Source organism: Halichoerus grypus, chromosome X (assembly GCF_964656455.1).
Source record: "Halichoerus grypus chromosome X, mHalGry1.hap1.1, whole genome shotgun sequence".
Classification (NCBI taxonomy): Eukaryota; Metazoa; Chordata; class Mammalia; order Carnivora; family Phocidae; genus Halichoerus; species Halichoerus grypus.
The window spans coordinates 9,044,364-9,061,982 of record NC_135727.1 but is presented as its reverse complement, the minus strand read 5'-3'; the positions used below and the strand labels follow the sequence as shown (position 1 = coordinate 9,061,982).

The following is a 17,619-nucleotide window of genomic DNA, read 5'->3' as shown; positions in this document are numbered from 1 at the left end:
CAAACACTTAAAGATTGCCTGAGACCAACCTACCCCTCTCTGGGCTAACCATTTGGGTAGCTAAACATTTGTATATGCACTAACAAATACATTCTCTTTTTCTAAAATTCTTGCAGTACTACTCATTTGACATTTAACATGCAAAGAGAAGGGAAAAGTATTAAATCCCATTCCAGAATTGTTTTTTCTATATCTTTATACCCCCTGTTAGATGATAAGTTGATTGAGGACATGGGCATATTCTTAAAATTTATACCTTCCACAATATTTAACCTGTCATTTATTCACTAAACATACATTTACTGTGTGACCATTAAAAAAAGTCAGTATATATGCTTGCTTATTAATTCTATAAGCACATGTAAACTTTATGTATATCAGAGTAGAATTTGTATTATCCATTAACTCATTCAACTTATTTATTTATATTGGTGAAAAGGAATGGGATTTAATACCTTTCCCTTCTTGTAAGTTTTCTCCACACTTGATGGTCATTAAAATGGATTCCTATAGGAAATGCCTCTGAAAATGAAAAACGATTCTATGAATGATGGATGGAAGCCACAATATGAAATTAAAATGATAATATGGATATGCAAACTAAAACATCTCATAGCCTGCAGTAGATTTTGACCGCTTATTTATGAAACCCTGAAATGTGGGGTCTATAATGAAATTGCTGCTGGACCCTTAGCTGTAACATCTATCATGGAGGGTGATGGTACGAGACTAAATGATAAATTGTTAAGGTCAAGCTACAATCAATATGCAAACACTAGATATAGAAATGTGTGACTTATGCACACCAAGAGTGATAGATTAAAATATTATGGATTCAATCTTTTTTTCCTCCCAATGGAGAACATCTTTAAGATAAATGATGTAAATAACTTTATGATAAGGTCACACTTGATTTTATTTATTCAGCCTTTTGAGTACCTTTGGGTAGCAGAAACAAATTACTTTTTTAAAAAAGGAAAAACCCTTGATTTTTTTTTTTTTGTTCTCAGTCATTATGCATACTTCAATTTAGCATATGGAGAAGTCTGATAACTCAGAATTATACATACTTACATTATAATGCTTTTCACATAGTTTTTATCATGTTTCTCCTGTGAATTCTTTCCCTTCCAAACTGCACCAATTTAGATTGTCATCAGTTCTTTTTCCAGTAGCATTCTAACTTGTCTTCTCTACATTTAATCCCTTTTGATCCATGTTATACCCGCAAATGCAAACATTGTATGTATCATCCCTTCAGGTTCAATGTGAAAACTAGCCAGTCTGATGGTATACTTGGATGATGTGTTTTCCCTGGTAATACTTACATTAGTCAGTGTTCTCCAGAGAAACGGAACCAATAGATTAGAGATGTGTGTGTGTGTATGTATGTATGTATACACACACACACACATACACACACACATATATATCTCCAATCTATATAATTTATTTATGTATCATATAAATACAGATATAATTATATATCCTACAATGTAATTTATTATATGAATTGGCTCCTGCAGTTATGAAGGCCAAGAGGTCCCACAATATGCCACCTGCAAACTAAAGAACCAGGAAGCCAGTTGTATAATACAGAACTGTCTAATTCAGTCTAATTCCAAAGGCCTGAAAAGCAGGATTTCTGATGTCTGATGGCAGGAGAAGATGGGCGTCCCAGGTCAAGAACAAAGAGCAAATTCATCCTTCCTCTACCTTTTTGTTCTACTTGGGCCCTGGATGGATGGGATGATGCCCATCTGCATTGCTGAGAGTGATGATCTTTACTTAGTCTACTGATTCAGATGCTAATCTCTTCTGGAAACACCTTTATAGACATAACAGAAATAATGTTTTACCACCTATCTGGGCATACTTTAGCCCAGTCAAGTTGACACAAAAATTAACCATTACAATACTAAAGCATTTAAACTGGGGCATTCTATAGATAATGCACCCTCATTTGTTCCATAATCAGCTAGAAATTGTGGGAATTTCAGTAAAGGTAGAAGAGATGCCTACTGCTATGGAGACTATTGAAAGAGAATTTGGGGACAGATTGTGGGCATGTAGGCAACAGCTTAGTTTAAACATAATCTTTATCCTCAGACACATCTGGTTTATATCTCAGCTCTCCCACTTGTTATCTGGGTGACTAAGCAAGTTTCTTAATCTCCCTGAGCCTGGTTCCTTCATATATAAAAGGGAGATAATAATCCCAACCTAATGGAGTTGTAAAATTTAAAACAGATCATTCATTTACAAGCTACTTGACCTTGGGCAAGTGCCTTCATCTCTCTGAAAATCAGTGGGCTGATCTGGAGAATGCTGATAGCAATATTTTTATTAATATATTATTATAATGATCATATCTATGTCCCTTCAGGTGGTAAAAATGCTTAAATATGATACTTCTACAATTCAACAAATATTTCCTGAACTTCACCATTGGTTCATATAAAGCATTTAGCAAAGGACTTCTTGCCCATGGTCAATGCTCATTGAATGTTAGCTATGTGACCATGATTACTCCTGGGATACACTGCAGCTCTGCTCCCTTCCACACTGGCATATGGTTAAAATACCAGACAGTCCCCTTTTACTAGCCGACATCCTGGAGCTCACCTGTTTAACAACACCCTTTGGGGGTTATTGTGCTTCTGGGAAGTTGTTTGCAAAAGGAAAGGACTTATTTTGGGGAGCTATTTCCTGGTAAGTAGCTAATAGTACATTGAGGAAATGTTATTTTCCCTTTCTTTAATCTATTATGGATTTACACAAGTTGTTGAGTGTCCAGAAATGTGTTGTTTGCACCAAATCCATGCCAGAGAGAGAAGTTGATACTTTCCTAGTGACTTGAACATTAATACACATGGCCAGCGCCAGCATCTCTTACCTTTCCAACATTTGTTCCTACTTTTAATAAGCCCTTAGATTAAAAGACAGCAGCTCTTAAAATAAGCCTTGGGGTGCCTGGGTGGCTCAGTCAGTTAAGCGTCTGACTCTTGATTTCAGCTCAGGTCATGATCTCAGGGTCATGAGATCGAGGCCTGAGACAGGCTCAGCGCTGAACATGGAGCCTGCTTAAGATTCTCTCTTCCTCTCCCTTTGCCCCTCTTCCCGTTTGTGCTCGCTCACTTACTCTCTCTCAATAAATAAATAAATAAATAAATAAGCTTTCTTCATATGGTCACCTGCCTTTAAACTACAAAGAAATTTAGAGAGAAAGGTAGATAGAATGCTCTTTTTAAATGTACGTTTAAAACACCAAACTGAATAAAAAGAGTTGGACCCTTCATCAAACCATGGCTGTCAGAATAATGCATTTTGTTACAGGCCACAAAAATACTGCTCTGCTCTGGGTTTGGTATCTCAGGTGTGCCGTTTTGCCATTACTCCCATTTTAAAGAAGCACTGTGATACTTTTATTTTTAGAAATATTGTGGGGCGCCTGGGTGGCTCAGTCGTTAAGCGTCTGCCTTCGGCTCAGGTCATGATCCCGGGGTCCTGGGATCGAGCCCCGCATCGGGCTCCCTGCTTGGCGGGAAGCCTGCTTCTCCCTCTCCCACTCTGCCTGCTTGTGTTCCCTCTCTCGCTGTGTCTCTCTCTGTCGAATAAATAAAATCTTTTAAAAAAATCTATAAACTGAATGAATGAGATTTATCCCTGCTCCTACCACCAGCTGATTATAGATAAATTCAGATTTAGATATAGGACACAACTATGTCTTACCAGGATCCATTTATGATCAAGAACATGGGACTGTTGGCTATGGTAGGAATATCATTAATGGCTACTGATTTTTACACTTGATCTTAGCCAAAAGGCCGAGAAGCAATAATGGCTACTGATTTTTTAAAGATGAATGAAAATTTTAGGCCCATGTTCTAATTAACCAAAGTATGAAACTAACATAGCGGAGAAAAGGAGTGGTTTTATTACCTACAGACTCCATAGGGGTTTTCTAGAATCAAGATGACATAATTTTCAAAACACTTTTCCACTAGGCAGTGGTTCTGGCATTGTGGAATATTGTACCCGTGTGCTGAGTCAAAACTACCTTTAGTTTCAAATTTTCTAGATAAGGCAATGGAGTACTTTCACAGCTTAAATTACATTGTCACTTCTTCACTCAAAACATTGCAAAATTTTCTCATTTCACTCAGAGATAAAGCCAAAGTCTTTACAGTCTCCTAAAGGCCCCCATATGACATAGTTCTGCATTACCTGACTTCATCCCCTTTGATTTTCCACTTTGTTCACTCTGCTCCAGCTACCTTGCTATATCTAAGAAATGCCACAAAAGCTTCCATCTCAGAGCCTTTATAACTGCTTTTCTTTTCCTAGAATGTTCTTTCTCATATCTTCCGGGCTCTACTGCTCATTTCCTTTAGATCTTCATTGAAAAATCAACTTATTAGTGGAGCTCTACTTGATCACACTAATAAATTACCAAAATCACATTCCCCAGCACTCCTTAACCCCTTTCCTTGATTTATTTCTTCTCCATAGTGCTTACGATCACCATCTGGGATAGAAGATTTCTAGATATCTTGATAGATATACACAACCACACAGATCTACATAGGATATCTATGTGTATCTACACATACACACTCTGTTTTTTCATGGTCTGTCTCAATCCCATTAGAAAGTAATATCTATGAGAGCAGAGAATTTTATCTGTTTTATTCACACTCAAATCTCTGATATTCAGGATGAAGTCAGACAGATATTCAACAAATATTTGTTGAATGGATGAAAAAATAAATGAATAAGCATTTTTTTTTGGCATCATCCTCATTTCAAAACTCACTTTAAAAGGAAATTTCCTGGGGCACCTGGGTGGTTTGGTCAGTTAAGCATCTGACTTCAGCTCAGGTCATGGTCTCAGGGTCCTGGGACAGAGCCCACTTCAAGCCCACATCAGGCTCTGTGCGCAGAGAGGAGTCTGCTTGTCCCTCTCCCTCTCCCCCTGCTCGTGTTCTCTTTCTCTCTCTAAAATAAATAAATAAAATCTTAAAAATATAAATAAATAAAAATAAAAGGAACTTTCCTATATAGCATAGGGAATAAAGTCAATGCTACCACAATAGTGCCGCATGGTGACAGATGGTAACTACACTTGGGGTGAGCATAGCATAATGTATAGAGTTGTGGAATCACTATGCTATATACCTGAAAATAATGTAACTTTGTGTGCCAATTAAACTCAAATAAAAAAAAAAGGAACTTTCCTAGTCAATATTTTAAATCATCTTTAAAAACTCCTTTATTAATTAAGCATATTGGAAAAATATTCTAATCCATTTTGTTTGATAGGTGGCCTAATAATATTAATAGCTGGTATTCTGGGTGTTTTCTATTAGCAGGTACAATGCTAAGCCCCTTACATGCATATCATCTTACTAAAGACCATGCAAGAAAGGTATCAGTATTCTCATTTTATAGAGAAGTGGAACTTAGAAAAATTAATTTAATCAAAGTGATATGGCTACTATTGAATACTGTGTGTCAACTATGTTCAAATAAAAAAAAGTGACAAGGCTACTAATGGTTGCACAGGGACTCAAACTAAGGTGTGTGTTCCCCAAAACTCTTTTAGGCTCCTTATAAAGTCCACTATAAAAGATGAGAATCATATCAGCTTATCCCTGCAGATAATGAAACTAAGAAAGCAATCATCTAGAATCCATTCCTCTACCATTACCATCTTTCAGTAACTCACATAATATAATAGATTGTTTTTAATGAGCAAGAACCTTTTTAGTCAGAATATTAAAAATAGAACCTGAGAATAATACATTGTAAATAATCACTTAAGTTGCCTTGCATATGGATTATCTTTTTTTTAAGATTTTATTTATTTATTTGACAGAGAGAGAGAGACAACGAACGAGAGAGGCAACACAAGCAGGGGGAGTGGGAGAGGGAGAAGTAGGCTTCCTGCTGAGCAGGGAGCCCGATGCGGGGCTCGATCCCAGGATCCTGGGATCATGACCTGAGCCAAAGGCAGATGCTTAAGGACTGAGCCACCCAGGCACCCCAGCATATGGATTATCTTGAGCTAGTTATTTTTAAGAAAAAGCAGATAGAGGAGAAGCTCTGAAAACCAAGTAGAAGTATCCTATTGTAAGGCGCATTCATATTTATAAAGGAAATCTCCATTTGTAAAGGTACCTCCCTTTCTGTACCAGGAAGAGAAGGATGACTCTAATCTCTAGAAACTCTTAATGGAAAAGGCAAAGACTTAGATCTGCATAACAAATTTACCCTTGTTTACTGTGCCTTTTCAGGTTACCTCACATAACTGGCTCCTTCCACCCCACAGATCTTTCTTGTGCCTTTAGCTGGAGATGGTATTTAAGGTGGTGGCTTGGGCCATTTCGGGGAGTTGCTCAGTTTTCCTGGGTCTCTCCCATGGATACAGGAGGTATCCATGTTATTCAACTTCTGTTTCCCTCCTCTTAATCTATCTTTTACTACGGGGAGGGGGGTGGGGTCTCAGCCAAGAACTTAGAATGGTAGAAGGAAAATCATTTTTCTTCCCCTACAAGGTCATGAGGGTAGAGCCCTCATGAATGGAATTAGTGCCTTATAAAAGAGGCCCCAAAAAGATCTCTAGCGCCTTCTGCCAGGTGAGGACACGCGAGAAGAATGCAGCCCAGAAGACAGACCCCACCTGATGATGCTGGCACTCTGATCTCTGACTTCCAGCTTAACGAACTATGAGCAATCTCTCTTTGTTTACAAGCCACACAGTCTGTGGTATTTTGTTATAGGAGCCCAAATGGACTAAGACAGACCTCTATATAACATGAAAGAATAATCAATTGGCACAACTTAGCCACTTGAATAAGAATGATTTAAAGATAATGGAATATGGATAATATGAAAATCATTTAAACATGCTAAAAAAGGAAAAGCCAAGTTTGAGGAATACCAAGTACACAGAATTATGCTTTCTTTCCACAGGCTTGCAAATGTTATAGCCTTTAGTTCTTACATTGGTGTCTATCATTATCATAATAACCATTCTAAAAAATAAGGAAACAGAAACCCAGAAATATTAAGTGAATTCACCAAGTTCATGGTGTTAGTAAGTGCTAGAACCAAATTACAATTCTACAATTCTATGGTCAATTAATCTTCAACAAAGCAGGAAAGAATATCCAATGGGAAAAAGACAGTCTCTTCTACAAATGGTGCTGGGAAAACTAGACAGCAACATGCAAAAGAATGAAACTGGACCACTTTCTTACACCATACACAAAAATAGACTCAAAATGGAGTCAAGGCCTAAATATGAGACCTGAAACCATAAAAATCCTAGAAGAGAACACAGGCAGTAACTTCTTTGACATCAGCTACAGCAACTTCTTTCTAGATATGTCTCCTGAGGCAAGGGAAACAAAAGCAAAAATAAACTATTGGGACTACATTAAAATAAAAAGCTTCTGCACAGCAAAGGAAATGATCAACAAAACTAAAAGGCAATCTACAGAATGGGAGAAGATATTTGCAAATGACGTATCTGATAAAGGGTTAGTATCCAAAATACATAAAGAACTTACAAAACTCAACACCCAAAAAATGAATAATCCAATTAAAAATAGTCAGAAGACGTGAATAGACATTTTTCCAAAGAAGACATACAGATGGTCAACAGACACATGAAAATATGGTCAACAATGACCTATCACCTCATACCTGTCAGAATGGCTAAAATCAACAACACAAGAAACAACAGGTATTGATGAGGACATGGAGAAAAACTCTCTTACACTGTTGGTGGGAATGCAAACTGTTGCAGCCACTCTGGAAAACAGTATGGAGGGTCCTCAAAAAGTTAAAAACAGAACTACCATATGATCCAGCAATCACACTACTAGGCATTTACCCAAAGAATACAGAAACACTAATTCAAAGGGATAAATGCACCCCTATGTTTATTGCAGCATTATTTACAATAGCCAAATTATGGAAGCAGCACAAGTGTCCACTGATAGATGAATGGATAAAGAAGATTAAATAGAGAGAGAGAGACTATGGACTATTATTGAGCCATTAAACAGAATGAGATCTTGCCATTTTCAATGACATGGATGGAGCTAGAGAGTATAATGCTAATAGAAATAAGTCAGTCAGAGAAAGACAAATACCACGATTTCACTCCTATGAGGAATTTAAGAAGCAAAACAAACAAGGGAAACGGAGAGAGAGAGAGAGAGAAACCAAGACAGACCCTTAACTATAGAGAACAAACTGATGGTCAGCAGAGGGGAGGTGGGTGGTGGGATGGGTGAAATAGATGATGGGGATTAAGTAGTGCACGTGTCCTGATGAGCACCAGGTGATTAAAATAAAAACTTTAAAAAAGTCAGAAGGAGGGGCGCCTGACTGGCTCAGTCAGTATAGCATGTGACTCTTCATCTCAGGGTTGTGAGTTCAAGCCCCATGTTGGGTACTGAGATTACTTAAAAATAAAAACATCTTTTTTTTTAATTTTTTATTGTTATGTTAATCATCATACATTACATCATTAGTTTTTGATGTAGTGTTCCATGATTCATTGTTAAAAATAAAAACATCTTTAAAAAATCAGACTGAATCATTTGGTTGCACGAGGTGCAAAGTAACACTTTGCACACTTTATTTATCACTGTGTTCTTCTGTTTCCCCAGCATTTCTTTCATTAATATGGTTCCACTGACCTGACAGTCAATGTGTGAGCCCGCACCACATTGGGCCAATTATTCCAACTTTAAAATGCCAATGAGTGTCTGGTGTGGTAAATATCTTTCATTAGTCTTGCCGTTTCAGATTTTATCAGAATACATACGTACCCAAGTATATTTCTGGATGACTTTAACACCACTTTGTCAAATTCAGGGAAGACTGTGTGATTTTTAGTTCAATTACCATAAAACATACATTGAATTTAGGGGGGAAAACCTCATTACAAATATCAAATGTTCCCTTACAGTATAATGAACATCTGTTCATTCCAGTCTCCTTTCATATGACTTAGGAGATACTATGGTTTCTCTTTATAGGTTTAGAACAATTCTTGATAGATTTATTCCTATAAATGCATTATTTTTCCTTTCACGTGTGACTTTATATATATGTATGTGTGTGTATATATATGTATATACATAATAAAGAGATTCAGAATGAGCTTCCCCAAAATGTGCCACTTTGGCACATGGATCATTTCAGCTGAAGACAATCAAGGCCCAAAAGATTCGGGAAAAGCTTTTACCTCCCCCTTAATTGCCTCTAAGAATTTAGCTAGAGGGCCTGGTCCAGAAAGACAGCTATATAAGTACAGAGAGTCCAGGCTAGGTGTGGTAAGCTGGAGGGAGCTCCACAGGGCCTGGAGATCAGATTCCTCTCTGCATCCCATTGTCTGCATGGCGTGACAAACATTTGTTTACCAAACATCTGCTCTTCCCATCTTCCTGTGAACAGTCTTCCTTCCCTTTGAAGCCGCAGAGCCCCTACCCCTGTCTGCTTAGCTCAGGATAGCATATAAGCCTCAATTGCCTCTGAGCCCCTCAAGTCTTTGTAGGGCTCCAAAACATACAATTTTTTTCTCCTGTTAATCTGTCTTATGTCAATTTAATTAATAGACCAGGCAAAATAATCTAGAAGGGGAGAGAAAAAAATTTTCCTCCCCTGCAATAATTATAATATTACATTATATAGTTATATTAATATATATTATATATATAATTGGTTTCTACTCACCTGATTTGACTGTCTTAATAGTTTTCATAGTTTTTACCTTATTATCTTGGGATTTTTAACTAGAAAATACACTCTGAGTTTGCATTGCATTATTAAAATCAAGTGAATTTTGTACATTTAATAGAAAAGATTTTTTTTAAAACCAAACATCACATTCTTATTTGTACTAAGTGCTACACATCTCCATACAGGAAGAGTCAAGAAGCAACCCTGATTTGGGTGCTCCCTCCCCAAATGAAACCCCAAATGCTCTGGAAGACATTTGGTCATAGTCAATGCCAACACTGCCCTCAGCAGGCCTTAAATCACATGTATTAGAGACAGGTTGTTCTCTATACTCACATACCAGAAGGTGAGTGGATTTTAGATAGCAAAACAACATGTTATTCATAAATATGGGCTATAGAATTAATCATATTTTGGTAATGCAACCCCTTAGTGTGTTGGCTGATTTGCAGTTTAGCGAAGTATTTTCAGGTAGCTTCGTTCTTGACCTGTGTGACTACTCCACCAGAAAGGTGGTATAATGATTACATCTGATTTTTAGGAAAGACAAATGAGTCCTTATAAGAACAGATAAGAAGTATGATGGTTTGTGACATTTGTCTGAGTGTACTGTTGACTTCTAGTCTCCTCTCCTGTGACAAAAGTCAATCTTCCCTTGATGATGAAACTCTCTGGGAAGGGATTTATGACAAATGAGTTCTTTTTGAAGGATCTGCCTTTAGGCAGATAAGGGGAGTTCAGAGAAAGCCTCTCCAAGTTTGTTATTTTTCAAAAGCCTACAGCTCAAAGTAATCAAAATACCAAAATGGTATATTTTACAGTGGCATATTCTGCTACCCTTCAAAGCTTTCCTTGATCACTTTATTTAATTTTACAACCTGTGCCCATACCAGAACTCTAGATCCCTTTTAACCTGGATGTATATTTTTTCCCTTGACCTTTATTTTATTTTTATTTAAATCCACTATAGTCAATGTACAAAGCTATATTAGTTTCAGGTGTACAATACAGTGATTCAAGAATTCTGTACATTACTCAGTGCTCATCAAGATAAGTGTACTCTTAATCCCCTTCATCTATTTCACCCAAGGTGCCTCGTTAGCGCAGTAGGTAGCGCGTCAGTCTCATCTATTTCACCCATCTCCCTCCCCCCCCCCCACTCTGGTACCATCAGTTTGTTCTCTACAGTTAAGAGTCTAGAGGGTTTTTTTGTCTTTTTTTTGTCTTTGTTCATTCGCTTTGTTTCTTAAATTCTACATATGAGTGAAATCATGTGGTATTTGTCTTTCTCTGACTTATTTTGCTTAGGATTACAGTCTCTAGATCCACCCACGTCATTGCAAATGGCAAGATTTCATTATTTTTTATGGCTGAGTAACATTCCATTGTATATATATACACACCACATCTTCTTTATCCATTCATCTATCAATGGACACTTGGGGTGCTTCCATATTTTGGCTATTATAAATAATGGTGCAATAAACATAGGGGTGCATTTTTCTTTTCGAAATAGTGTTTTTGTATTCTTTGGGTAAATACCCAGTAGTGGAATTATTGGAACATATGGTAGTTCTATTTTTAATTTTTTGAGGAAACTCCATACTGTTTTCCACAGTGGCTGCACCAGTTTGCATTCCCACCAACGGAGCACTAGGGTCCCTTGACCTTTATTTTTTTTTTATTATGTTATGTTAATCACCATACATTACATCATTAGTTTTTGATGTAGTGTTCCATGATTCATTGTTTGCGTATAATACCCAGTGCTCCATTCAGTACGTGCCATCTTTAATACCCATCACCAGGTTAACCCATCCCCCCACCCCCTTCCCCTCTAGAACCCTCAGTTTGTTTCTCAGAGTCCATAGTCTCTCATGGTTCATCTCCCCCTCCGATATCCCCCCCTTCATTTTTCCCTTCCTGCTATCTTCTTCTTCTTTTTTTTTTTTAAAGATTTTATTTATTTATTTGACAAAGAGAGAGAGTTAGTGAGAGCAGGAACACAAGCAGGGGAGCGGGAGAGGGAGAAGCAGGCTTCCCGCCGAGCAGGGAGCCCGATGCGGGGCTCGATCCCAGGACCCTGGGATCATGACCTGAGCCGAAGGCAGACGCTTAACGACTGAGCCACCCAGGCGCCCCTCTTCTTTTTTTAACATATAATGTATTATTTGTTTCAGAAGTACAGATCTGTGATTCATCAGTCTTACACAATTCACAGCGCTCACCATAGCACATACCCTCCCCACTGTCTATCACCCAGCCACCCCTTCCCTCCCACCCCCCACCACTCCAGCAACCCTCAGTTTGTTTCCTGAGATAAGATAAAAAGCTTTCGCACAGCAAAAGAAACAGTCAACAAAACCAAAAGACAACCGACAGAATGGGAGAAGATATTTGCAAATGACATATCAGATAAAGGGCTAGTATCCAAAATCTATAAAGAACTTATCAAACTCAACACCCAAAGAACAAATAATCCAATCAAGAAATGGGCAGAAGACATGAACAGACATTTTTCCAAAGAAGACATCCAAATGGCCAACAGACACATGAAAAAGTGCTCAACATTGCTTGGCATCAGGGAAATCCAAATCAAAACCTCAATGAGATACCACCTCACACTAGTCAGAATGGCTAAAATTAACAAGTCAGGAAACGACAGATGTTGGCGGGGATGCGGAGAAAGGGGAACCCCCCTACACTGTTGGTGGGAATGCAAGCTGGTGCAGCCGCTCTGGAAAACAGTATGGAGGTTCCTCAAAAAGTTGAAAATAGAGCTACCCTATGACCCAGCAATTGCACTACTGGGTATGTACCCCAAAGATACAAATGGAGGGATCCGAAGGGGTACGTGCACCCCAATGTTTACAGCAGCAATGTCCTTGACCTTTATTTTTACCACCCTCTAATGGTATATAACTTATATCTGTGCCCCTTCCTCCCACCTAGAATGCAAGTTCCATGAGGACAAGTATTCTTGATTCTTCTGTTTAATAACAGCATGTAACTGTCACTGATAAATATTTGTTGAACAAATACCAAACGGCAGTGTGTAACTATTATAATTAAAACAACTGAATATCTGGTTCAAGAAGCGACTGAATGATCAATATAACAAACTGAAAGCTCAAATGTTATGAGACCCAATTTCATACTGGCAGGAAAAAAAAAGTAACCTGAAAAACCTCGCCTTCCCAGTACTTACCCAAATAAATTCCACATGGGTTAAGGGGTAGAGTATAAAATATGAACCATAAAATCACAATCCAGAGAGGGACATACACTATCTTTTGTTAAGGAAAGAAAGCTGAAAAGGAAAGAAGTTGCAGAAAAATAGAACGAGCTCATACTTGCACAAACAAAAATGAGGTGAAAAAAAGTGTTATGTGTGTACATATATGAGTTAGTAGATGGTGTGTCAGCAAAGAAAAGAAAGTGGACAGGTAAGTACAAGGTATTTGGTAATGATTGAGGCTGGATATGCGGACTGAATACTAATTTTTTTCTTTATATAGTCGTGCATTGTCTCAAATATTAGAATAAGCAAGTACTGTCTGTTAACTAAAATTACATGCAGATTTTTTTATTAAAGTAAATTTAGCTCCTACCACATTAAACAAATTAAAGTCTTCAAGTCTCAAGCTTCCCAATCTGTAAAAAGGGATATTCCTGGCCTTACTACTAGTAACAACAATTATAATAATGGCAATTATTAACATTTACTGAGTTCTCATTGACATTTCAGGCACTGTGCTAAGAGCTATTATGTGGTTCTACTCATTTAATGTGTATAATAAAACTCATGACAGAAAATATTATTACTTCTGCCTCAATGACCTGTCAAGAGGATTAAATGAGCCAACACACATGAAAATACTGCTATAAACTGAACACAATCGAGAAACAGAAGTAATTACGTCATTTTTATATGCAGTCATACATCTACTGAAACAAATTTATTGATAATTTAGTTTGTTTAGTCCTTGAGGACTTACATCCTTGGCTCTCAGCATATGAGCACTCTGAACAATCCAACCCATTAGCTAAGCTTAATCACCACTCCAATACCACCATGTTGTTCATTATGGTAGTAATTAGCCACATTTATAGACTTCATCAAAAATAAAATATTTGGGGGTACCTGGGTGGTGCAGTCAGTTAAGCAACCGACTCCTGGTTTTGGCTCGGGTCATGATCTCATGGTTGTGGGATCGAGCCCCGCATTGGGCACTGTGCTCAGAGTGGAGTCTGCTTGAGGTTCTCTCTCCCTCTCCCTCTGCCCCTCCCACTAGTGCTCTCTCTCTCTCTAATAAAAATCTTTTAATAAAATAAAATATTTGGGAGGATCAATAGACACAAACTTATAGCTATAAAATAAATAAGTCATGGGGATATATGTATAGCATAGTGAATACAGTCAATAATACTGTATTAACTTTGTATAATGACAGACAGTAGGTAATTAGACTTACTATGATCAGTTTGCAATGTATACAAGTGTCAAATTGCTATGTTGTACCCATAAAACTAATATAATATTGTATGTCAATTATACTTCAATTAAAAAACATAAAAATAAAAAAATGTGCTTCAAAGGATATTACTAAAAAGTGAAAAGGCAACCCACAGAATGGGAGAAAATACTCATAAATTATATATTTGATAAGAACTTATTATCCAGGATATATCACTAACTTTCACAACTTAACAATAAGAAGACAGTCCAATTTTTCAAAATGAGAAAATGATCGGGTTGCCTGGGTGGCTCAGTCAGTTAAATGGCTGACTCTTGGTTTTTGGCTCAGTCATGATCTCAGGGTCCTGGGATTGAGCTCAATGCCGGGCTCCCTGCTCAGCAGGGAGTCTGCTTCCCCTCTCCCTCTGCCCTTCCCCCCCACCCTGCTCGTACACACTCTCTCTCTGAAATAAATAAATCTTTTTTAAAAATGGGAAAAGGATCTAGATATTTCTCCAGAAAAGGAAAACAAATGGCCAATAAGTACATAAAAAGATGCTCAATATCATTAGTCATTAGGGGGATGCAAATCAAAACCACAATGAGATACCACTTCACATCCTATAAGTTGATGAAAATTTTAAAAAAAGACAATAGCAATTCTTTTTTTGGTAAGATTTTACTTATTTGAGAGAGAGAGTGGGCCAGAGGGAGAGGGAGAAAGAATCTGAAGCAGACTCCACACTGAGTGCAGAGCCCATCTCGGGGCCCAATCTCACGACTGCAAGATCATGACGTGAGCCAAAACCAAGAGTCGGATGCTCAACGGACTGAGCCACCCTGACACCCCGACAATAGCAATGCTTTGCAAGGTTGTTGAGAAAACTTTGCTGGTAAGAATGTAAATATGGCAGCTACTTTGGAACAAAGTCTGGCAGTTCCTCAAAATGTTCAAATATAGAGTTACTGTATGACCCAGCAATTCTACCTAGGTCAATTCCACCCAAGAGAAGTCAACACATACGTCCACACAAAAACTTACACACAAATATTCATAGAACCAAAAAGTGTAAATAACACACATGACCATGAACTGATGAATGGAAAAACACAATGTGGCATATCCATACAATGGAATAGTGTTCAGTGATAAAAAAAAGAATGAAGTAATGATATATCAGTAAGCCTTGAAAATATGCCAGGTGAAAGAAAACAGATACAAAAGGCCATAAATTGGGGCACCTGTGTGGCTTATTTGGTTAAGTATCTGCCTTTGACTCGGGTCATGATTCCAGAATCCTGGGGTCCAGCCCCTCATGGGGCTCCCTGCTTCTCTCTGTCCCTCTTCCTGCATCTCCCCCTACTTGTGCTCACTCTCTCTTGCTCTCTCTCTGTCAAATAAATAAAATCTTAAAAAAAAAAAGGCCATACACAAAAACAGACATAGATCAATGGAACAGAATTGAGAGCCCAGAAATGGACCCTCAACTCTATGGTCAACTAATCTTTGACAAAGCAGGAAAGAATGTCTAACGGAAAAAAGACAGTCTCTTCAACAAATGGTGTTGGAAAAACTGGACAGCCACATGCAGAAGAATGAACCTGGATCATTTCCTTACACCACACACAAATACAGACTCAAAATGGATGAAAGATCTAAATGTGAGACAGGAATCCATCAAAATCCTAGAGGAGAACACAGGCAGCAACCTCTTCGACCTCAGCCACAGCAACTTCTTCCTGGACACATCGCCAAAGGCAAGGGAAGCAAGGGCAAAAATGAACTATTGGGACTTCATCAAGATAAAAAGCTTTTACACAGCAAAAGAAACAGTCCACAAAACCAAAACACAACTGACAGAATGGGAGAAGATATTTGCAAATGACATATCTGATAAAGGGCTAGTATCCAAAATCTATAAAGAACTTATTAAAACTCAACACCCAAAGAACAAATAATCCAATCAAGAAATGAGCAGAAGACATGAACAGACATTTCTACAAAGACATCCAAATGGCCAAGAGACACGTGAAAAAGTGTTCAACATCCCTCAGCATCAGGGAAATCCAAATCAAAACCTCAATGAGATACCACCTCACACCAGTCAGAATGGCCAAAATTAACAAGTCAGGAAATGACAGATGTTGGCGAGGAGGCAGAGAAAGGGGAATCCTCTTAGACTGTTGGTGGGAATGCAAGCTGGTATAGCCACTCTGGAAAACAGTATGGAGGTTCCTCAAAAAGTTGAAAATAGAGCTACCATACAACCCAGCAATTGCACTACTGGGTATTTACCCCAAAGATACAAATGTAGTGATCCAAAGGGATACGTGCACCCCAATGTTTATAGCAGCAATATCCACAATAGCCAAACTATGGAAAGAGCCAAGATGTCCATCAACAGATGAATGGATAAAGAAGATGTGGTATATATATGCAATGGAATATTATGCAGCCATCAAAAAACCCCCACAATCTTGCCATTTGCAACGACGTGGATGGAACTAGAGGGTATTATGCTAAGTGAAATAAGTCAAGCAGAGTAAGACAAGTATCATATGATGTCACTGATATGAGGAATTCTTAATCTCAGGAAACAAACTGAGGGTTGCTGGAGTGGTAGGGGGTGGGAGGGATGGGGTGGCTGAGTGATAGACATTGGGGAGGGTATGTGCTATGGTGAGTGCTGTGAATTGTGTAAGACTGATGAATGACAGACCTGTACCTCTGAAACAAATAATACATTATATGTTAAAAAAAAAAAAAAAAAGAAGATAGTAGGAAGGGAAAAATGAAGGGAGGGAAATCAGAGGGGGAGATGAACCATGAGAGACTATGGACTCTGAGAAACAAACTGAGGGTTCTAGAGGGGATGGGGGTAGGGGGATGGGTTAGCCTGGTGATGGGTATTAAAGAGGGCACGTTCTGCATGGAGCACTGGGTATTATACGCAAACAATGAATCATGGAACACTGCATCAAAAACTAATGATGTATGGTGACTAACATAACATAACAAAATTTTTAAAAAGGTCATATATTATATGATTTCATTTACATGAAATGTCCATTATAAGCAAATTCATAGAGATACAAAGTAGAATAGTGGTTGCCAGGTGCTGGAGGAGGGAGATACCCAGTGACTGCTAATGGATATAGAGTTCCTTTGGGGGATGATGAAAACATCCTGGAATAAGACAGTGGTGATGATTGCACAACCCTGTGAATAAACTAAAATCTACTGAGTTGTAAACTTTAAGGGGTAGATTTTATGGTAGTTATATCTTAGTTTTTAAAAAGTCAGTGCTGGAAAAGGCCATATGTATTCAGTGCATCACAATCTTCATTTCATAGATGGACAAGGTACTTGCACAAGGAAATAGGATGATCTAGGATAGATT

The 17,619-nt window shown here is 38.0% G+C and overlaps 1 pseudogene; it reads right to left on the bottom strand.

Moving 5' to 3' along the window:
• Nucleotides 1–3,691: 3,691 nt before the first annotated feature.
• On the bottom strand, nt 3,692–3,839 carry LOC144380664 (U2 spliceosomal RNA; annotated as a pseudogene).
• Nucleotides 3,840–17,619: the final 13,780 nt, after the last annotated feature.